This window comes from Euprymna scolopes, chromosome 28 (genome assembly GCF_053919585.1).
Source record: "Euprymna scolopes isolate OS-2025 chromosome 28, ASM5391958v1, whole genome shotgun sequence".
NCBI lineage: Eukaryota > Metazoa > Mollusca > Cephalopoda > Sepiida > Sepiolidae > Euprymna > Euprymna scolopes.
The window spans coordinates 22983526-23007560 of NC_136509.1; the positions used below are offsets into that span (position 1 = coordinate 22983526).

The 24035-nt window shown below is 37.6% G+C and overlaps 1 protein-coding gene across 3 annotated transcripts in view; it reads right to left on the reverse strand.

The window, feature by feature from the left end:
• The window catches only part of LOC145249503 (ATPase family gene 2 protein homolog B-like), a 400201-nt gene that overhangs the window by 45999 nt on the left and 330167 nt on the right, over positions 1–24035 (reverse strand). The window contains exon 1 of one of the 3 annotated variants that reach the window (XM_080111115.1): positions 6982–7119. The exons of 1 other annotated variant lie outside the window; for it this stretch is intronic. The gene's annotated coding sequence lies outside the window, so the exon portion shown is untranslated. Of the gene's footprint in view, positions 1–3886; positions 3909–6981; positions 7120–24035 lie in introns of those variants that run through there. One more of the 3 variants, XM_080111117.1, reaches the window with a different exon arrangement.

Sequence of the window (24035 nt, forward strand, 5' to 3'; positions counted from 1 at the left end):
CTGGATGGTTCCTATGTAGAGAAAGACTAATATCTGTGCCAAGTTTCGTTGCTCTACTGCTATGGAAAGTGGGTCAGGGACATTACTTATTGCACGCCCCTCGTAGAATCAGGCGTTGTTTGAGATGAATTCAAGTAAAGAAAATAATTTTTTAAAAAAGCTCTACCGCTATGGGAAGTGGGTCATTGTACGCCCCTCGTATTGTTCATACAATGGTATTTTTATTAATACTTAAAAAATAATTTAATTGCATTTATTTCAATTTTATTTTTAATATTTCAACACAAATTTTTCTGGACATAAAGAATACAATTTTCAAAGACTTTCAAGACATTTTTAATATTTTTAAGGATGTTTTAAGGTTAGTCTATAATATACATCTCAAAGTCTATTTTGAACTGTCAAGACAGGATAAGCTGCTTCTAGCAGCTCCTGCCCAGATGTGGCAACAGTACTCCATCCTTGGACATACTTGACTCTTATACGGGTAGAGAATCGCACCAGCAGTGAAATATCTACTGGAGCAGTAGAACAATCCCATCATTTTTCCAGCAGTCTTGGCAACAGATTTGATGCACGTGTTCCATCTCAGATCAGGCATAAAGGTAAGGCTTAGAAGCTCTCAAAACATGGAGCCTCCCCAAGATAAGAACCATTCATTTCAATTGATGCCAGACAATGATTCTTTCTTAGAACTGCACGCCTGTGGAACTCTGTTCCGTCTGCCTGCTTCCCACCTGACTACAACTTGGATGTGTTCAAGTCCAACGTTAACAAATTCCTAATGAACCGCCCCCTTAAGTAAACACTTCATCAAATCTCCACACTAACGTAATGTACTTGCAATAACCCTTATCCCTGAGTGGCTTCCGGGCCTTGATAAGTGGTGACCACTGTGTAAAAAAAAAAAAAAAAAAAAAGACAGGGATCAGAGCATTGATGATGGAAAGATAGATGCTTGGTTTTAACCAGTCACCTCTTTCCCCATTGCACCATGTGATCCAGAGGGGAGAGAATCAGAAAGAACTTGGGCATTTATATCTAGAAATAAAGTAGGTTCAAGGCTCCTAAAATACATAGTGCAGTGGATAGAGTACCTGGAAAAGTTCAATTGTAAAGTGATATTCTCCTGAAGGTTAAAGATTCGAAATATACAATTGAAAATTACTTAGGATCCTAGGGCTGAGGAAACAGTAGCATGGTATCGCTGTGACGTAAATAAAGGTTTCCATTTGAAATTCCGTGCAGGTTTCCAAATTCAATGGAAACATTCTAGAGTTCGACAAGAATACACCTGAAGACAGGCGGGGGTTACATCAACATCAAAATGTTGTGATTTTGTAAGTTTAATTTGAAAATTTAGAAAACTCAAAAGAAAAAAAATTATTTGAAAAGTTATTTTAGCAATGAAAGTCTCACAATGATTCTAACCATTTAATAAAAATTATATATATAACACTAGCGAGACATGGAAATTCCACAGCAGCATCTTTCAAACATAATATATTGCTGCTGGCTATTCTGTAGATGCTCAGCGTGAATGGAGACCCCACGATATTATTGTAGCCCTTTTGTTAAAACTGTAAAAGTATTTATCTAAGTCATCTGGTTCATGTAGCGTCAGAATATATCTGGTTATTATCACTTATCTTTAATATCCTTATAGGAGTCTGTGACATATTGCCATTGAATGGAGGCCAGGCACAAACAGAAACCCCATGATATCATCATACAATCTTTAGACAGAACAGACACTACTCTTGTATCCCAGTTAGAAGACAAGAAGGTATATTTTAGTTTCATGTACGGTTCAAAAGCAACATCATTTATTTTTTTTGTTTACATTGTATCATACAATCCCCCTTTTTAATAAATATTATCTCCCGATCAAATAATTTATAATATGGAAACCGTGACACATGTATGTTAAATGTATTATGGCATTAATATATATATATCATTGAGTTTTCTAAATTTTCAGATTAAAATTACAGATTAAAAGTTGGGATCTTAGAAATATTTTTTTTTTTTCATGGAAATCCCTTTAGAAAAGACATGAAGCCACTTAATGTAAGAAAGTCAAAAACTTAGCAAATGATAAGTGTTTTAATGGACAGATTCCAAACCAGAAAACAGTAATTCTTTCCTTTTGTCAAAAACATTGCTCATGGTATGTGAGGACTAAAAGACAAAAATTAGAGAAGCGAGAACTACGAGGTCGACAACAGTAAACTTAGGGTCCACTTTTTACTTTCCACGGTGGTCACCACTTATCAAGGCCCGGAAGCCACTCAGGGATAAGGGTTATATAAGTACAGTATGTTAGTGTGGAGATTTAATGAACTGTTTACTTAAGAGGGCGGTTCATTAGGAATTTGTTAACGTTGGACTTGAAGACATCCAAGTTGCAGTCAGGTGGGAAGCAGGCAGATGGAACAGAGTTCCATAGGCGTGCAGTTCTAAGAAAGAAGCTTTGTTCATGGAATCCACGTTTTGATTTAGGCACAGATAAAGAGTGGGGGAAATTTTTCACAGTGGATTCAGCTAGACGGGTGTTTTTTGTGAAAGATTGGCGATGGGGGGGGGGCAGAGATTGGAGTTCAGACGAGCACCTGTCATGGAAATAACGATAAAACAAGGATAGGCTCGCAACGTCTCTTCTGTGGGAGAGAAGTTGCAGGGTAGAGAAAAGGGCATCCCCCACTAAGCCACAAACTCTATTTTGTACTCTGTCAAGGCAGGATAGGCTGTTTTTAGCAGCTCCTGCCCAGATATGGCAGCAGTATTCCATCCTTGGACGTATTTGGCTTTTATATAGATAGAGAATTGCATCAGTAGCAAGATATCTTCTGGAGCAGTAGAAGGATCCCACCATCTTTCCAGCGACCTTGGCAACAGACTTGATGTACGTGTTCCGTTTCAGATCAGGAGTAAAGGACAAACCCAGAAGCTTGTCAAAACATGGGGCTTCTCCTAGACGAGAGCCATCCATTTCAATTGATGCCAGATGGGGATCAGAGTGTTGATGATGTAAAGATAGGAGTTTCTACATACAGGTTTTAAATGTGTCCGTAAAGAATTCTCTATCTATACAAAAGTCAAGTACGTCCAAGGATGGAGTACTGTTGCTACATCTGGGCAGGAGCTGCTAGAAAGAACTTATCCTGCCTTGACAGAGTTCAAAATAGACTTTGTGGCCTAATAGGGGATGCCCTTTTATCTTCCCTGCAACCTCTCTTCCACAGGATAGACGTTGCAAGCCTGTTTCTGCTTTATTGTTATTTCCATGGCAAGTGCTCATCTGAGCTCCAATCTCTGGTCTCCCCTCGCTAAACTTTCACGAAAAACACTCGTCTAACTGAAACCACTGTCAATAATTTTCCTAGCTCTTTATCTGTACCTAAACCAAAATATAGATTCCATGAACAAGGCTTTTTTCTTAGAACTGCACGCCTGTGGAACTCTCCTCCGTTCGGTTTCTCAGCTGACTACAATTTGGTAGTCTTCAAGTCCAACGTAAACAAATTTTTGTTGAATCATCCTCTTAAGTAATCCAATTTACCAAATTTCCACTACTAACGATTACTACAATATTGTCTCATTGACTACTGTACACTTATTAACCCTTATCCTCGAGTGGCCTCTGGACCTTGATAAGTGATGACTCCTACGTAAAAAAATAAAATAAAATAAAGTATAGTTTTTTTATAGTAACAAATTATTAATCTACTCATTGTTTTGGTGAAAGGGTATATTGCCTAAGAATGAACCACTTCCTCCTAAGAAAGCGTCTTACACTCACCGATGTACCGTGAATAAATGGCCATGCTCCATTACATTCTCATATAAAAATTGATGAAGCATCTCCAGAGCTGAGTTTTATTACCTTATCTTTGAAAGACCACTTGTGCCTCCAGATGTATTTAAAGCAAAATTCAACCCCTTCACAGTTGAGACCCTAGATGCTGAAAGCCATCTGCTCTATTGATTTCTTCCCTCGGACTTCTACATTTTGGAATTCCCTCACTGCTTCCCGCTTCACTGACTTTACTAACCTGCAAAAGTTTAAACATAATAATCCCTGGTAGACATGGTCCCAAATAGTAGCTGCTTACATCCAAGTGTTTGCGGTAAAAAAATCCAAAAAAAACACCTACTTATCAAAATAGGTGAAAGTATGAAGATATTAAGATGGTTAGCCATACATATACACACACACATGGATATTGCAACAATTTCACTCTCGTGGTATCAGTGTTCGTCTGGAATGATTTCTTCCTGGAACAATCTATAAATAACCTACATAAATAACATACAATTAGTAAGTTTGTTTGTTTTTTTTATTATTCTTATGACTTTAAAGACAATTCCGTTTCTTTTTTTTTTCTTTTTTTTTTTTTTACATAGGCATATCCACTTATCAAGGCCAAGAGGCCACTCAAGGATAAGGGTTAAAGAGTGTACAGTAGACATTGGACAATATAGTAATCATTAGTAATCAAAATTTGGTAAATTTAATAACTTATATAGAACGGCTCATCAAGAACTTATTTACGTTAGACTTGAACACAACCATATTGTAGTCAGCTGGAAAGCAGGAAAACGGAAGACAATTCCACAGGCGTGCAGTTCTAAGAAAGAAGCTTTGTTCATGGAATCTACGTTTAGGTTTAGGTACAGATAAAGAGTGGGGGGAATTATTGATAGTGTTTACAGCTAGACGAGTGTTTCTTGTGAAAGTTTGGCGAGGGGAGACCATAGATTGAAGCTCAGTTGAAAACCTTCCATGAAAATAACGATACATCAGAGACAAACTGTGAGATAGAGGTTGCAAGGAAGAGAAAAGGACATCTCCTACGAGGCTACAAAGTCTATTTTGAACTCTATCAAGGCAGGACAAGTCCTTTCTAGCAGCTCCTGCCCAGATGTGGCAACAATATTCCATCCTTGGACGTACCTGGCTCTTATATAGATAGAGAATAGTATCAGCAGTGAGATATTTACCGGATCGATAGAAAGATCCCACTATTTTTCTTTTTCAATCTTTGGTATTTTACTAAATAAAAAGGTGGGGTTTGTATTACTGTACACATAGATTCGAAAAAGTTGTCAAAAAAAACAAATATATAACAAATAAATGTTATCAAAGGCAAGATAAGTGACTTTTCTACCTAACTGGATATATTTTTCGTGTTTTTATTCAATGTAACATGTTTATTCAGCTCGAAAAGCATACAGTGTTTACCGATGTATTGGAAAATTCAAAATGGCGCCCGAGTCTCTCTTTAACACGGTAAGTTCAGGAAAAGATGTTATAAATAATAAACTAGACAAAATACTGTTAGAAATTCGCTCAATATATGTTACCGTGACATAAGTTGACATATATTCGGTGTTTTTTTAATAGTATTTTGTCTAGTTTATTATTTATAACACCTTTTCCCAAACTTACCATATTAAAGAGAGTGTCGGGCGCCATTTTGAATTTTCCAATACATCGGTAAACACTGCATGTTTTTCGAGCTGAATAAACATGTTACATTGAATAAAAACACAAAAAATGTATCCAGTTTGGTAGAAAAGTAACTTATTTTGCCTTTGATGATATTTATTTGTTATATTTTTGTTTTTTGACAACTTTTTCGAATCTATGTGTACAGTAATACAAACCCTGTTTTTTTTTTTTATTTAATTGTAAGGTTAAAGTATAGAATAGTTACAAAACACCCTCCTCTCCATATGTTAAGAATGGCTTTTTAAATAATAATGCTATTATTTCAGCACGGATCAATAAGTGCACTAGGACCAAAAAGAAATATGGATTTATATGGGTTTTTGATGAGTTTTGTATACCATTCAACGAAACGTGTAAGACTTACTATACATCAAATAAAATTATATGGATGTGATACTTGTGGTATTTTGTTTACAAATGTTATATATATAAGCTAATATAGGGAGAAATAAAAAGTATTATGCTAGAGCAGAGGTAAAGAAGACAATACCGTATAATGCTGTTTTTTCTCCTCTTCTGAGGAGAAGCATCTAGCTTTGAAATGCCATGGCCTAAAGAGGTTTCCCTCTCACTTATTGTAATCATCCTCATCGACATGATAAGGTAATAAAGTTCTAACATAACTTTAATTATTATCTTCATATCTTTTCTTAGAAATTTGCTCCTCTTAATCAAGTAGAGCTTTATCTATCCAGACAGGGTAGCCCCGAATATATATATATATATATATATATATATATATATATATATATATATATATATATATATATATGAAAAGCTGTGATTCAGCGAAACTGTCTGTTTGTGGATATCACCGCTCCTCAGTGCGGCTAGACTAATAACTAGCTCGAGCCAGGATTGAAACTCGACCGCCTAGGCGACAGTCAACATCATCTAACCGTTAACGCTACTTGGCTGCTGTTAAGATAGGTATATGATATTATAATGATCAAACATTAGATAAAACCATTGCGGCCCATCTTAAACTCGTAATATTGAGCATTACTCGTCAAAACAATTAAAAATTATTCTTTTCTAACGAAAATCTTCCATGAAAATCCAAACATAAAAAAACGACACATTTTAGAAATGGCTTCGAGTGTAAAACTCCTTTCTTTCTCCATGTTAAAAATAAAAATACCAGAGTTTCGTTTCAACACAAATAAACATGAAGTTTCGTTTAATTAACGCCGCCCCCACCCCCATTTTTTTAGGCGCATTTTATGATTTCGAAACAGTAACAACACAAAGTAGACAATAAAAGATAAGTTCGTCGTCAGCAGAACAGAAAGAAAATAGGATTTTCTTTTTTCGGGGCAAGAATTAAAATAAATCCATTGAATGCATGCAAAAGAATGATTATCGATTCCAATGAATGAATCTATTTTTAATCGAACCGCAATCAAGACGGAATAAATATTATAAAAATAAAATAAACAAGATCGAGGCACAAAACGAGTACAAACCTGTTCGAATTTTCACGTGTTTATATTGGGAAAACGGAAGTCAAAACCGGCGGTGTAAACGGAATAAAGTCCACTTTGTTTTTTATTCCGGTAACGATTACTAACTCGTGTTGTTTTAGCGTTGTCATCGCCTTTTTGTGAAACAGTCACAGACTGTAAGCATTTTTTTTTTTTTAACTACATTTTCACCTCAAACGATGCACAGTGCCACTTTGATATAGGGGGGGGGGCTACTCTCAGGGACATAAGTTACAGGGATACTATGTAGGGGGATGAGTAGCAAGATGTCTGTTCACATTACATTTGAACTTCTGCATGTCAGTACAGTTGGGAAAGCAGAATCCCGGAAGGGAAGTCCAAAGTCTAGCAGTTCTGGGAAGAAACTATTGGAGTAAAAGGCTTTCTTGCATCTAGGGATCTCTACTTTAAAGGGGTGGGATTTTGCTGCTTGTCAGGTTTAAGCCCTCGGAATTATATTATATCAGAATAATTATTATTATTGACGATACCAATTATTTTTTTAATTAAATATAGTTGAGAATTTAATCAAAATATAAATTATTTTGTGTGCTTATGCAGATTAGTAATGCGCGGATATTTAATCTGCACAGCTAAAAGACTTTTGAAGACAAAATTCACAGGCTAGAACGCTTACCTTGACAGTTTCACTTGTTTCAATTCCGTGCTGCAAAACGTTGTGCATTTTGCAGCCATCAGAGTTGGTAAAGATCTACTGGTAATTCCTACTCAGACTGAGGCAAGTTGTAGTATACGCTATATACAGCCAGTACAAGTCTTCGGCGGAGACATTTCATAGCAATCACCATTTTGAACACGCATTTGAAGAATTTGCCCATCCACACACATGCGATAAAGGAACTATGTTACGCTTTGCGTGCAGTGATAGAACAAATAGTCTGGAATGTTCTAGAACTCTCCTATATAAGCTTTTGCGCACGTGAATCAAACCAGTCGAGGATGCAGTTTTAGGAATAAACAACATCGCTGCCAACTCCGTCCTTGTGTGACGTTAAACCACTAACATTACTTTGCACGTGTCATACACCTAAATTGTCAGCATGGAAAGTACCATATCAAATGAGAATTAATTCTTTTCATGTTGAGAGAGAATATGCGTGGTTATTTTTTTGGAGAGAAAAGAAAACCATTACTTGCTTAAGTGACATGCATGTGTGTGTTCATTACATATGAAAACAGCAGTTCAAAATAACTTGGTGAAAAGAATTAATAATAAACACTTATCTATACTATTAATAAAATTTTAAATGTTTTATTTATTTATTTATGTGTGTGTGTATATTTATTTATGTGTGTGGTATATATAGATATTTATTTATGTGTGTGTATATATAGATATTTATGTGTGTGTATATATTTATTTATGAAATATATTTTAGTCATCGACATACAGACCTGTTTCGTTGTTTCACAACTCATCAGTGCCGCTAGACTAACACCTCTCCCAAGCCGAGGATCGAACCTAGAACCGTCGTGATGATAGTCGGCAGTCCTACCCCCTGACTACGGAATCGGTGGCCGAAATTAAACTGTCCGAATGTCTATTTAAATAAACATCCGTCCGCCACTCGTAGAGGGCTCAAACGTTTGTTTGTAAACAAACCGCGAGCTTCGCATTTTTTCAGCTAAATTAAGTAGCGAGTAAGATAATTTACGATAGTGCTATGTATGTGTATATATAGATAAGGACAATCTAGGGACTCACACCTTTCAGGGAAAAAAAGAATATTTCAATTCAGTGCATCCATTCAAAAGTTTTATTGGTATATACCAATAAAACTTTTGAATGGATGCACTGAATTGGTATATACCAATAAAACTTGGTATATACCAATAAAACTTGGTATATACCAATAAAACTTTTGAATGGATGCACTGAATTGAAAAATTCTTTTTTTTCCCTGAAAGGTGTGAGTCCCTAGATTGTCATTATCTATATATGGTCCCTAATGACGAGTCACACAGAAAAGCCTGAAATAAGGGTTTTTGGGCCGTTTCGTGGATTTGTCAAAAAAGTTATCTGCCCATGTCAACGGAATTTAACACTGTCTGTATACAGTCGCAGTAACATCTTTCGGCATACGGAGAGGACTTGTGGTGCAATAGTTAATGCGTCTGACTATGGGTCAGAAGATTCCAGGTTCAAATCCTGGTAAGTTCGCAATACCCATCATTTTATCCAACGTTTACTCAGTATCCTTATCCTTAGGGTATTTTTGTTTTTTAGTGATTTTTTATTTTATTTTTTTTTTATTACATTTTCACCCCAAACAAGGCACATTGCCACTTTGGTGTAGGGGGCTACTATCAGGGGCAACAACTATTGGGGTACTATGTTGGGATTTGGGCAGCAAGATGTCGGTTCACGTTACATTTGAACTTCTGCATTGTCAGTACAGTTGGGGAAGCAGTGGCCTGGAATGGAATTCCAGAGTTTAGTGATTTTGGGGAAGAAACTACTGGGGTAGAAAGATCTTTTACATCTAGGGATCTCTACTTTGTGGGGATGGGATTTAGCTGCCTGTTGCGTTTGTCGAGGGTGTTTACATCGTGGGGGCACAAGTGTCTGCAGTTCGTCAGAGCATTCACCATTAAAATACTTGTAGAACAGGCAGAGGGATGCAACATTACGTCGATGGGACAGAGGCTGAAGCTTAGATGCCAGTTCAGGGCCTATCAGGTTTGCGACTCTTTTTTGAACCTTGTCAAGGAGCGAGAGACTAGTAGCAGATTACCAGCCCAGATGTGACAGCAATACTCAATACATGGGCGAATGGTGGCCTTATAGAGGTACAGGATACTTTCGGGTGTTAGTAGTTGTCTAGCATGGTAGAGAGAGCCCACCTTTCTTGCAGCGGCCCTGACAATGCCTTCAATGTAATTGTTCCAACTCATGTTTCCTGTGAACGTTAGGCCAAGGAGTTTGAAAGATGGACTCTCAGATAAAGTCATTGGCCATTGCTATAGGTGGTAGAGAGGGTTTCTTGTAATTATTGAATGAAACTAGTTAAGTCTTGGCAGCATTGAACGCGACCAACCACTTTTGTCCCCATTCCACCACAGATTAGAGGTCTTCCTCTAGTGTTTCTGCCATTTCTTTAGAAATGTGTTCATTCGTCTTCCTGTCGTGCCTGCCATAGAGTGTAGTGTCATCAGCATATATACCCATCTCAGAGGCAATTTTGTCGGGGAGGTCATTTCTGAATATCAGGAACAATAGAGGTCCAAGGATAGAACACTGGGGAACCCCCACATTTATATCATATTGTTTAGATGTACGACCGTCGAGGACAACCTGGATTTTTCTCTTATCTAAGAAGGATTTAATTATGTTAAGTATTCTACCAGTGATACCGTATGATCTAATTTTCCTGAAGAGACCCTCATGCCATACCCTGTCAAAAGCCTTAGATATAGCTAGAGCTACCGCTCTGCCCTCCCCCGCTTTGTCCAATGAAGGGTGTATACGTTCAGAGATTACAGTTAGGATGTCTGCTGTGGAACAGGCTTGTCTAAATCCATATTGTTTGTCAGTCAGAAGTTTAGCATCTGTAAGGTGATGGACTAGAGCATGGTTAATTTTGGTCTCAAATATTTTGGCAAAAAGTGGGAGGAGGCTAATGGAGCAATAATTAGATGGGTTAGTTCTTTCGCAGAATTCTTGAATACTGGTACAACAGAAGCAGTTTTCGAACAGCCCGGAAAGCAAGCTTCATTAAGGCATTTGTTGTAGAGTTTGGATAGAACTGGAGCTACTTCGGCTAAGCACTTTTTAATAGCACAGCTGGGATAAGATCGGGTCCACATGCTTTTGAAGTGTCAAGGTTTTTTATGATAGCATGCACCTGAGCAGGGGTGGTTTTCAGATCGTCTAGCATGGCATCCGTCCGCATAGGAAAGTCAGGTAGGGGATGGTTGGAAGGGTCCAGTATGGAGTTTGAGGCAAACCGACTGGCAAGCATGTTAGCCTTGTCGGTTGCTGAGGAGACAACCTCATGATTGTTGGTTAGTGGCGGAATTGTTGATTGCCCATTATTTACTACACTGTTGTAGATTTTCCAGAAGTCTCGAGTTCCTAGTTTTTGTGCTTTGATGCGCTTTTTAGTGGTTTCCGTAAATTCTCTCTTAGCTGTCGCTATTTATTTCTTAACGTTATTTCTAGCTTCTATATACTTCAGTCTGTTTGAACTGGACTTATGTCGGTTAAACCTATGGTATGCATGCTGCTTTTGAGCAATGGCAGTTGCGCAAGTCGACGTAAACCAATGGGGAGAGTGGGACTTACAATAAAATTTCGCATGGGAACATGCGCTTCAATTGCAGTTTTGAACCAGTCAGTGGTCTCGTTTGCACACTGTTCAGCAGGGAGAGAAAAAATATTTCTCCATGGGGCATCTCTGATTAGTTCCCTGATGGCTTCCCAGTCAGCCTTTTTATAATATCTCGTTGTTTTGAGCACTGGCTCTTCAGTTTTGGCTCTAGAGTTTAGGGCGATTTCAACCATTATCACTGCATGATCAGCGTTCCCGACTGCGCTGTGGGCCTTCGTTATGCAGTCATCGGGAACTGTGGTCAAAAACAGATCTAGAAGTGATGCGTGTTGTTCTTCCTAGTCAGGGAAACAGGTTGGAAACGTAACAATTTGTGATAGGGAGTGAACATTAGGCCAAGCAGTTTGAAAGATGCACTCTCAGATAAAGAGTCACTGGCCATTGCTATTGATGGCAGAGAAGTTTCTTGTAATTATTGAAGGAAACCAGTGTAGTCTTGGCAGCATTGAATGTGACCATCCATTTATGTCCCCATTCAACTACAGATTGGAGGTCATCCTCTAGTGTTTTTGCCATTTCTTTAGATATATGTTCATTTGTTTTCCTGTCATGCCTGTTATAGAGTGTGGTGTCATCAGCATATATACTCATCTCAGAGGCAATTTTGTTGAGGTCATTAATGAATATTAGGAACAATAGAGGTCCAAGGATAGAACACTGGGGAACCCCCGCATTTATATCATATTGTTTAGATGTACGACCGTCGAGGACAACCTGGATTTTTCTCTTATCTAAGAAGGATTTAATTATGTTAAGTATTCTACCAGTGATACCTATGATCTAATTTTCCTGAGGAGACCCTCGTGCCACACCCTATCAAAAGCCTTAGATATATCTAGAGGTACCGCTCTGCCCTCCCCCACTTTGTCCAGTGAATGGTATATACGTTCAGAGATTACAGTTAGGATGTCTGCTGTGGAACAGGCTTGTCTAAATCCATATTGTTTGTCAGTCAGAAGTTTAGCATCTGTAAGGTGATGGACTAGAGCATGGTTAATTATGTCTCAAATATTTTGGCAAAAAGTGGGAGGAGGCTAATGAGGCGATAATTAGATGGATCAGTTCTTTCACCAGAATTCTTGAATACTGGCACCACAGAAGCAGTTTTCCAACAGTCCGGAAAGCAAGATTCATTAAAGCATTTGTTGTAGAGTTTGGAGAGAACTGGAGCTACTTTGGCTGAGCACTTTTTTAATACCACAGCTGGGATAAGATCGGATCCACATGCTTTTGAAGTGTCAAGGTTTTTCTGATAGCATGCACCTAAGCAGGGGTGATTTTTAGATCATCTAGCGTGACGTCTGTCCGCAAAGGAAAGTCAGGCAGGGTTGGTTGGAAGGGTCAGTGTGGAGTTTGAGACAAACTGACTGGCAAGCATGTTAGCCTTGTCGGTTGCTGAGCAAACAACCTTGTGATTGTTGGTTAGTGGGGGAATTGTTGATTGATTTTGTGTTTCACTTTGTGTTGTGTGTGCTGACGAGGCACAGTCACTAGTTTTGAATATAGTTTTTGATTCAGTTCTGTATTGCAGAAAACATTATGTTTAAAACGTGCTTTGAGCTGATAAAGGCCTCTACGGTAATCTTTCCTGAGGTGTGTCAAGAAGTCAAATCTTGTTAGATTTGCAATTAATCCTATTGCAACAAAGTTGAAAAGTTCAATAAACTGCATGATGTGTAGAATTTTTTTTATTACACTTTCACCCCAAACAAGGCACAGTGCCACTTTGATGTGTGGGGCTGCTATCAGGGACATGTTGCAGGGATAATATGCAGGGAGTTGAGCAGATGTCTGTTCACATTACACTTGAACTTCTGCATGTCAGTACAGTTGGTGAAGCAGGAACCCGGAAGGGAGTTCCAAAGTCTAGGAGTTCTGGGGAAGAAACTATTAGAGTAGAAGGCTTTCTTACATCTATGGATTTCTACTGTGTTGTTGCTTGTCTGGTTTATCGGGGGTATTTATGTAAAGAGGAGAGGGGGTGCTGTTGTTTATTAAATTTTTAGGTATAAGTACAAAGTAGTTACAAAACATCCTCCCCTCATTATGTTAAGAATGGGTTTCTAAATAATAATGCTGTAGTGACCGCTACATACGTCTTGAACAAATCTTTAGCGGAGACATTTTCACAGCAATCACCGTTTCAAAACCCACGGATATCAGAACGTGCAGGATTACAACGTCGTAATTTGCCCAGGATTGTGATAAAGGAACTATGTTGCGCTCCATGCACAGTGATACAACAATCAGACTGGAATGTTCCAGAACAATCCTATATAAGGTGTTGCCCGTGAAAATCAGATCAGTTCAGTTTAGTTTCATTCCAGTTTCTTCTCTTGTTTCCTCCGAAACTGGAACTAAAGTAACTTTGCATTGTTTGTTGGGTTTCTTACATCTAGGGATCCCTACTGTGTAGTGGTGGAACTTTGCTGCTTGTTGGGTTTGCCGGGAGTATTTATGTCGAGGGGGTATTTACGTCGAAGGGGTACAAGGGCTTGTAGTTTGTTGGAGCATATACCATTAAAATACTTGTAAAACAGGCAGAAGATGCAACAATTTGGTTGATTGGACAAAGGTTGAAGCTTAGATGACAGGTTGGCGACTCTCTTTTGAATCCTGTCCAGGAGTGAGAAACTAGTAGCAGAATATGCCGTGATTGGTTCTTCCTTCTTACAAAGTTTGCAAATAGGAAAAATAATTCAAGATCCCATTTATAAGGAGATTAAACCACAGTGGTATGAGTTCTGTAGCAGATGAAATTGCAATGAATATAAGCAGGAGCAAATTCTTGCGACTGGATATTTTGAATATACTTCTTTCCTGGCTTGTCCAATCAGAAGCTAGCTCTCAGTCATGTGATTAAGTTTATAAAAGAATAAACTGCCAACACACACACACACACACACACACACACTCTCTCTCTCTCTCTCTCCCTCTCTCTCTCTCTCTCTCTCTCTCTCTCTCTCTCTTCCCAGATCTTGGACTGACAAGAACTCCACGTGAAATGGACCTGTTGTCCCCAACTTCTCTCTTGAGACTCAACAAAACTCACCTGGCCTTTGGGCCCATCGGGTTCGACCAGGACATGAATACAAAAAAAGCCAACATGGCTATCTCCACACACGGACTTCAATACGATACACACACGAATTTCCCATTCTCATATTACAGTACTGTCTCTAATCTTTCGTGACGCACGTTTCTATTACTAACTTCTAGGAGACGAATACTATATCATGGCTACGGACATGAACACTCTTCTCTTTCTACTTTCTAATCTTTAATGATTACTATGATATTGTCCTTTTGACCACTGTACACTCTTTAACCCTTATCCTCGAGTCGCCTCTGGGCTTTGATAAGCGGTGATTTCTTTGTAATATACATATATATATATATTTACTCTGATATCGAAAACAAACTCAGTAGCAGACAAAATTGTAACAAACATAAGCAGAAGCGAATTCTCGCGGCTAGAGATGTTGAATACGCTTCCTTCCTGGCTTGTCCAATTAGAAGCCAGCTCTCAGTCATGTGATCAAGTTTATAAAAGGTTAAACCGCCAACACACATACACTCTCTCTCTCTCTCTCTCTCTCTCTCTCTCGCGCGCGCTCTCTTCCCAGATCTTGGACTGACAAGAACTCCACAGTACTGTCTCTAATCTTTCATGACACACATTTCTACTACTAAATTCTAGGAGACAAATAATACATCATAGCAACGGACCATAGTTTCACATACACACATGATCTTGAATGCCTCTTAGACAATGTCCTCAAGTGTCTAACGTCTCTCTGTGTTATATTATGGTGTACCAAAAAGGCCCCTAAACAGTGTATGTTGTATAATCGTCTTTTTTTTTTTTTTTTTTTTTTTACACAGTGATCACCACTTATCAAGGCCCGGAAGACACTCAGGGATAAGGGTTATTGCAAGTACATCACGTTAGTGAGGAGATTTTATGAAGTGTTTAATTAGGGGGGCGGTTCATTAGGAATTTGTTAACATTAGACTTGAAGACATCCAAGTTGTAGTCCGGAGGGAAGCAGGCAGACGGAACAGAGTTCCACAGGCGTGCAGTTCTAAGAAAGAAGCTTTGCTCATGAAATCCGCGTTTTGATTTAGGCACAGATAAAGAGTGGGGGAAATTTTTCACAGTGGATTCAGCTAGATGGGTGTTTTTCGTGAAAGATTGGCGAGGGGGGACCAGGGATTGGAGTTCAGACGAGCACCTGCCATGAAAATAACGATAAAACAAGGATAGACTCGCAACGTCTCTTCTGTGGTGGAGGGGTTGCAGGGTAGAGAAAAGGGCATCCCCCACTAAACCACGAAGTCTATTTTGTACTCTGTCAAGGCATGATAGGCTGTTTTTTGCAGCTCCTGCCCAGATATGGAAACAGTATTCCATCCTTAGCCGTACTTGGCTTTTATATAGATAGAGAATTGCATCAGTAGTGAGATATCTTCTGGAGCGGTAGAAGGATCCCACCATCTTTCCTGCGACCTTGGCAACAGACTTGATGTACGTGTTCCATTTCAGATCAGGAGTAAAGGTCAAACCCAGAAGCTTGTCAAAACACGGGGCCTCACCCAGACGAGAGTCATCCATCACAATTGATGCCAGCTGGGGATCAGAGCGTTGATGATGTAAGGATAGGAGTTTGGTTTTGGATGCATTAAAGGTAACTAGCCACATCTTCCCCCACTGAACCACGCGCTCGAGATCAGAGGAGAGAGAATCCGAGAGAACTTCGTCATTTACAGCCTTTGATGTGTTGCCGTAGATGGTCGTGTCATCAGCATAGATGTCAACGAATGATTTAAGTATATGTTTAGGGAGGTCATTGATGTAGATCAGGAAGAGAGTTGGGCCCAGGATTGACCCCTGAGGGACTCCAGCATTTATATTGCAGGCCTCCGATTTTTGTCCATCTACCACTACTCTTATGAGCCTATCGGAGAGAAATGATTTAATGATTGAGAAAACATTTCCAGTTATACCGTAGCTAGAAATCTTGTGAATTAGACCCTTATGCCATACTTTGTCAAAGGCCTTTGATATGTCAAGAGCAATTGCCCTAGAAAGGAAGCCTTTGTCAAGAGATTCACTAATCCTGTGGGATATAACTGTCAGCACATCTGCGGTAGATCTTGCAGAGCGGAAACCATATTGTGTGTCACTAAGAAGGTTATCCCTGCTGAGGTGGTTGACTATTTCTCTATTTAATATTGATTCCAGTAACTTACTCATAACACAGAGAAGACTTATTGGTCTGTATTGAGAGGGAGATGACTTATCACCTGAATTCTTAAATACAGGGCAAACTGATGAGGTCTTCCAGGGGGTCGGAAAGCACTTCTGAATGTTGATATGCGTACTTGAAAGAAAGTGTCCATTCTGATGTGTATTCATGTCACTAAATGTCTATTGTTGGTGAGTCTTCACTGTTTGAACCATAGAATTATGTTGTTGTTGTCTATTTATGATATATTCATATCTAATTGTTCATATGCGGGTAGGTGTGTGTAATACATGTATTTTGGACATAATGTAACTTCATGGCTCATGGATCTTGTCCACCTGGAATTCATCTTGTTCTTGGAGGGGAGTCTGGAAACTGTTTGAGCGAATATTCATTCACTTCCAAGAACGCTAGTTGGTTTTATATATAGTTTTTTATTCACTTTCCAGGTGTTGATTGCAGAAGAATGGAAAGTGAATAACTTTGCTTGCGTGGTTGATTCTAGGTCTCTATTTTGACATACATCAGCTCCCTCCCTAATGAAGGTGGGGGTAATGACCTGTTAAACCATCCACTCTACTCAACGTCCAAATTCCAACTCACCTGATCTCCAGCTAACCTGATCCATGTAACTCACACAGATTCTGTCAGCTGATCAAATCTTCCGGTAAACTTGTCTATGATCTAGCTTTATCATATTTTGACAGGTTTTTATCAACATTCTTGACTCCAAGACGATGATCGGTTTTATATAGTTTTTATTCACTTTCCAGGTGTTAATCGCAGAAGAATGGAAAGTGGATATCTTTGCTTGTGTGGTTAATTCTATGTTTCCATTCTGAGACACATCGGCTCTCTCCCCAGTGAAGTGGGGATGACCCGTTAAACCATCCGCCCTGCTCAACGTCCAAACTCCAACTCTTGATGATTTCCAGCTAACCTGATCTACGTAACAGACACGTAGATCCGATCAGCTCACCAGCTCTTCCAGTAAACTTGTCTACAATATGATTTTACCATATTTTGACATTTTTTCAACATTCTACACATTCATCTCCCGTCCATTCTCTCCAGTTAGATAGATAGATAGATAGATAGATAGATAGATAGATAGATAGATAGATAGATAGATAGATAGACACTTTCTTGTGTTCGACCTACTACATAACATCTATACAGAGGTTTGTCAGAACAACCTGGCATGAGGAAACTTTTCCCTAGAAGTAAACCCTGACCAAATATTCAAAATCACATAATATTCACTACCCAAATAAGATCTCCCCACTATAGCTAACTTACATTAGTTTTTACGAGGAATGGTGCACCTTCTCCAAGTGATGTTACCTCAAGTAATAGCACGAAGCTAGATACTCCACCAGACTAGATAAATTCTTGTTCTGGAATCCATTAAGACCAAGACACCAAAACGAAAGATATACTATAACATATGAAAATTGTCAACTGGGGAGAAGAAAATTATGTTCTCAATTTCTTTACTAACTCAGTGTTTGAGAGATAAAGAATTTTAATGGAATATCCGAATATATCTATATATCTATATAGAGATTAAATGTTAGCCCCAGATAGGGGGGGGGCTTGATTTCTGAGAACTTTGACTGAATTAAAATAAAACAAGAATGAAAATTTCTTTCTTTCAACATGCCTGTATAATAATCACCGTCCCTACACGGGAACCCTTTTCACGACTAACCTTTTCTCTATACAAGTCATACTAACAAAGATAATCAATAAAGCTTGTCTTCTTATTCTACAGTTTCCTTAGAATATCTTTCTGCGGATGAATAGGCCAGGAATATCTTCCCAATGGATTCTTGTAGAGACGTAATCGAGCATGTGTTCACATTACAAATTTAAACTGGAACTAAATTTTCTGCATCTTTTCTAATCTGTGTGGCATCATATCCCAGTGCCACAGTTGCTAACAAACTTTTCAGCATGGCCGGGTTGTGATTTGGCCATAAGCGTAGAAATACACAGAAATGCAATCCCAGAATTCTCTTTCCTTTTATCGGCCTCTTTTTTGTCCTGACAACATGGGGTAAGCATGCATATTTCTGTCTCTCCGTAAATGAGAGGGGGCACTCCCTCCCCCTCAGCACTAGTTAAGCATAGTTAGTTTAATAATTGTAGGATATGTAAAGTGTAAATTGTTTTTGTAATATATAGTGTATACATAATGTAAAATAAAATAGTTTATTATGTTTCATAAATATTACGATTGTGTCGTGTTGTTTGTTTTATAATTTTATAAGTTTATAAGTTATAATTATAATTTTATAAGTTTATAAGTTATAATTATAATTTTATAAGTTATAATTATAATTTTATAATTTTTATAATTTTTATAATTTTATAATTTTATAATTTTTATAATTTTATAAGTTTATAATTTTATAATTTTTATAATTTTATAAGTTATAATTATAATTTTATAAGTTTATAAGTTATAATTATAATTTTATAAGTTTATAAGTTATAATTATAATTTTATAATTTTATAAGTTTACTGTAAAATAAAATAGTTTATTATGTTTCATAAATATTACGATTGTGTTGTGTTGTTTGTTTTATTGTGTCTGCCATGAATGCTTCGATTAAACAACGAAGTGATCCAGAAGACGAAGAAAGAAAATTCCAACTAGAATGCCACCAGAGTGAACAAGTCATCTTGGGAGAATGGAAGAGCCACACCCACAGCCAACATCTCAGGTATGCTCTTCTTCTTATAGACCCTAATGACTGGCTATCTTCACATCTTCATGAGACCGTTTCTAAGACTTCACGTGTAACACGTGAAGCCGGTCACACGCCAGTGACCGGCTGATCGTATTATAAATGTTACTTTTAGGCGAAAGATTGACTCTTAAAAATAGTCCACGGCATAACCCAAAATAATAGCGACCAATATCTCGACCTGTTTTTGTTGATGTTTCCATGTGCTTATCTGTGGATATCGTTTATTCCCCCGGGGAGTTGGTTGCGTTCCCAGAACATTTCTCAACCAAGTAACCCCTCCCTCCGGGGGAGCAATAGTGCCATATCTGTACAAGCACCTTATTTTATTTTGCCTAATCATTTGCGGCGACCTATTTGCGTAAAAAAAAAATATAATAATACATAGGAGCGTCAAGGGTGTGAATTTCATAAAGTTCAATAGAAACGTTGATTTAATTTGAATAAAATAAAATAGCATCAAGTGCGCTTGAAAGCCAAATCACAACGTAATATTAGAAAAATAAACAAATATTTTACTTGTTTCATGGCAAGGAAGAAGAAAAGAAAAAAGAAACAAAACAACACACTGAAGATGGAGTGTATCTCTGAAATATATTTGTGATTAATTTCAAACAAGTAAAATTTTTGTTTATTTTCCTAAGATTACTTTGTGATTTGGCTTTCAAGCGCACTTGATGCATATTTTATTCTAACTCATAGATTATTGTATGTAGCAGCAAATCCTGGGAACATATATCAGAAGGAACTGTTGGAAGTGTGTTTGTTTCTGTCAAAATATTTCTATTGCACTTATGCAATGTATTGTAAATATGATTCGAATTAATCACATGGAACTAATAACAAACGCCATCACTGCTTTATACATAGAGAAACGTTGAAAGAGAGGTACAGATTGTCATACTTTTGCAGCAATATTCTGACATGGATTTTATTAAATTATGACATGGTAACTGATTTTGTCTAGTTTATGTGTTTAACAAAACAATGAGACGGAGAGAAAATTGCATTAACAATATTAATGTGATCCCCTTGACATCCAGCTGTAAGATTCTGCAGGGGAACAGCTACTGTAAAATGTGACACAATGAAGTGTGTAAGTACCTAAACTGGACCATTTGTAAAATGTTCAATATCGAATGCAGTAGCAAGTCCTGGGAAAATATACCGGAAAGACCAGTTGGAAATAAGTCATACACCAACCACTATGCAATTCCTACAGATACGTACCTAGAAAACAAGTATTAAAGATGAAATAATGATATGGGACAACGAGAAAGAAGCAACCTTAGTAGAAGTTAGTGTCTCCAATGATGTGGGATTAAACAGAACTGGGAAGGGAAAATTATTATTGCCATGTTGTAATGTTGAAGAAAGCCACGCGTTGTATCTGAGCGGTTGTAATTTGAAATGTTGGAACAGTGCATAGGTAATGCGAAAATAACGTCAAGGGTGTGAGTTCCATATAGAAACGTTAATTTAATTTGAATAAAATAAAATACGCATCAAGTTCCAACATTTCACAATACTGAGGATGGAGTATAATTCCGAAATATATTTATGTTATAAATTTCAAACAAGTAAAATATTTGTTTATTTTCCTAATATTACGTTGTGATTTGGTCTCAAGCGCACTTGATGCGTATTTTATTTTAATACATATGAGCATTTTAAGTTTTCGTAAATACCAGTTCTGAGCAAAGTAGCTATTTTTATTTAGTCACTAGTTTATGCTGCAGATCTTATTTTATTTATTTATTTATTTATTTTTTAAAAGGAGTCACCACTTATCAAGGCCAACAGGCCGTTCGAGGATAGGGGTTAATGAGTGTATGGTAGTCAATGGGACAATATCGTAGCAACCGTTAGTAGTGGAAATTTGGTAAATTGTATTACTAAAAGGGAAACGGCTCATCAAGAAATTGTTTACATTGGACTTGAAGATGATCATATTGTAGTCAGTTGGAAAGCAGGCAAACAGAACAGAGTTCCACAGGCATGCAGTTCTAAGAAAGAAGCTTTGTTCATGGAATCTATGTTTAAGTTTAGGCACAGATAAAGAATGGGGGAAATTATTGATAGTGTTTTCAGCTAGACGAGTGTTTTTCCTGAAAGTTTGGCAAGGGAAAGGGACCATAGATTGGAGCTCAGACGACTGAACAAAATGTTTGCTTTACCCAGAAGTGATATATACAATAACAAAATGCTTCCAGCCAAACTCAACTCCAATCAGCCTTTGTTATACATCATCCAGAACTGCTTCCAACAATGTGAATTTCAACGTTGACTAATTTCCCAATTGCATGTCCCTTAAAATAATTTCGGTCATGAATAATAATGATTACCTATATCAAAGTGTAGTTTCTGTTCAGTCCTAGGTGGCAATCCTCCTAGGCATTACCTACTCATTTGGGAGAGAGTGGATTGGTTTATTGCCAGTTGCCTGAAACACTCTACTGACAAATCAGAGCTATTTTTATAATCATCCGTAGTGACCCCATTTGGAGGCAGGGGTTTGGATCTAACATGTTTAATGGACGTCACATCTAATAACATCTTCATAGTCATCGTCAACACCATCATTCTCATCTCCTCCTCATCATCATAATCTTTATCCTCCTCCTCCTCATCATCATCATCATTATGATCATCATGTTTAAACGCTGTTTAATTTTTTATTATTTGCTATTGATATTGGCAACAAAATAAAAATAGAAAATGAAAACACTTTTACAAAACTCAGAAAACAAATTATTTGTAAAATAATTTCCCCCAAATTAGAAGGTGCCGTGCTGAAATAATAATGTTATTATTTAGAAACCCATTCTTACCATGATGAGAGGAGGGTGTTTTGTAACTACTCAGTACTTTTACCTAAAATTTTAATACACAACAGCACCCCCTCTCCCCTCTACGTAAATAGCCCCAACAAATAGCAAAATCCCACCCCTACACAGTAGAGAACCCCAGATGCCAGAAAGTCTTTCCCTAGACTTTGGAATTCCCTTCCGGATTCCTGCTTCCCTGATTGTACTGACATGCAGAAGTTCAAGTGTAATGTAAATAGACGTCTTGCTGCTCAACTCACTACATAGCATCTCTGCAAATTATGTTCCAGATAGTAGCCTCCTCCTACATCAAAGTGGTGTTGTGCTTTGTTTGGAGTGAAATTGCAATTAAAAAAAAAAGATTCGGTAAAACTTGAATTCAACTTAAAAATACTATTTTAAAAAATAGCAACGACAGCTTCTTTGCATCATAACTAATTAGAAAACAAATTACTATTTGCAAAATAAGAATTAAAGAAAAAAAGAAATTCATACAAATCAGACAACAAATTAATACGGTGGATTAATTTGCACTGTCATTTACTTGGATCGCATTGTTAGGTGTGTCTGAAATTTCGTGAAAAATAGTGAATAATTCCACCCCATCTTTCCAAGCTTATAACTCCTCGAAAAATGTAATTCAAGCCTTAATTTTTTTTCAATTAAAGGAGCAAGGACCAAGGTTTCATTAAAAGAAAAAACAAAAAACAAACAACGTGTTTTTTTTTTTTTAAAAAAAGGTTTTAAACTTCGGACTTTATAGGTAAATTTCTAAAAAACACTACTTTTTTTTTGTTTTAAATTTGAATATATTATTTATTGACGTTTTCTCTTAAATTTGTGATATATAACACTTTGGTGAGTAAATTAATTATTTACTTTTTGATAGACATTTCAAAATGGGAGGCGTGAATTATTCGATCCCCTGTCTTTCCAAGCTTATAACTACTCGAAAAATGTAATTCAAGCCCTAATTTCTTTTTCAATTAAAGGAGCAAGGACCAAGGTTTCATTAAAAAAAAAAAAAGAAAAAACAAACAACGTGGTTTAAAAAAAAAGTTTTAAATTTGTAGGGGACTAGGATATATAAATACCCCAATCCCGTTACAAAAGAATAATGAAACGAATGGGAATTGAAGGAAACAAAGACTCAATTAATGGATAAGATAAATGTCGTTTATTTGCTGTTGAAAGAAATGAACGTTTTAGTTATAACATGTCCGCGCGTATGTAACCCATGTTCGTTACAGGACTGGTGTTGTAGCAAGAATAGGAAATGTGTTTTCATCTCAAGTTCGGGTCACTATTGTTTGTTCGCGCGTGGGAAGAGAAATAAATGTTGTAGGAAAATTGAGAATGGTAGTCCAGCGTGTAGACAAAGAAGAGGATATTAGAGTTGTCATCAGTTAATAGTCAGCTACGCGAAGGTGTTCTTAGTGGCCAGTAGTAGATGGAGAGAGAAAGAGTGAGAATGTATACATACAGTCTTTAGCTTGTGCCCCATACATAGTAGGAAGTGGGCGTGAGGTACGCGTGCACGCGCGCCGAAACGGCGGCGGCTTGTTAGCCCAACCTCTCTCGTTGAGAGTTGGTCCTAAAGAGAGTTAGAAACAGTTTGTCTCCATGTTTTATACTCGCTTCCAGAGTGTATCTTGCGCATGTGTATTTCCTTAGAAAGCGGAAGTGACGTCGTCCATGTGCGTGTTCGTGTTCGCGTGTGTGTATATATACGTGAATGTGAGTGTATGTATGCGAACGTGAATAAGTGTACATGTGTGGACGTGGGCGCGTATCTTTGTGTGCGCGTATGTATATGACAGCTTGAAATATGAATGTGTGTTTTGTGTGAGACT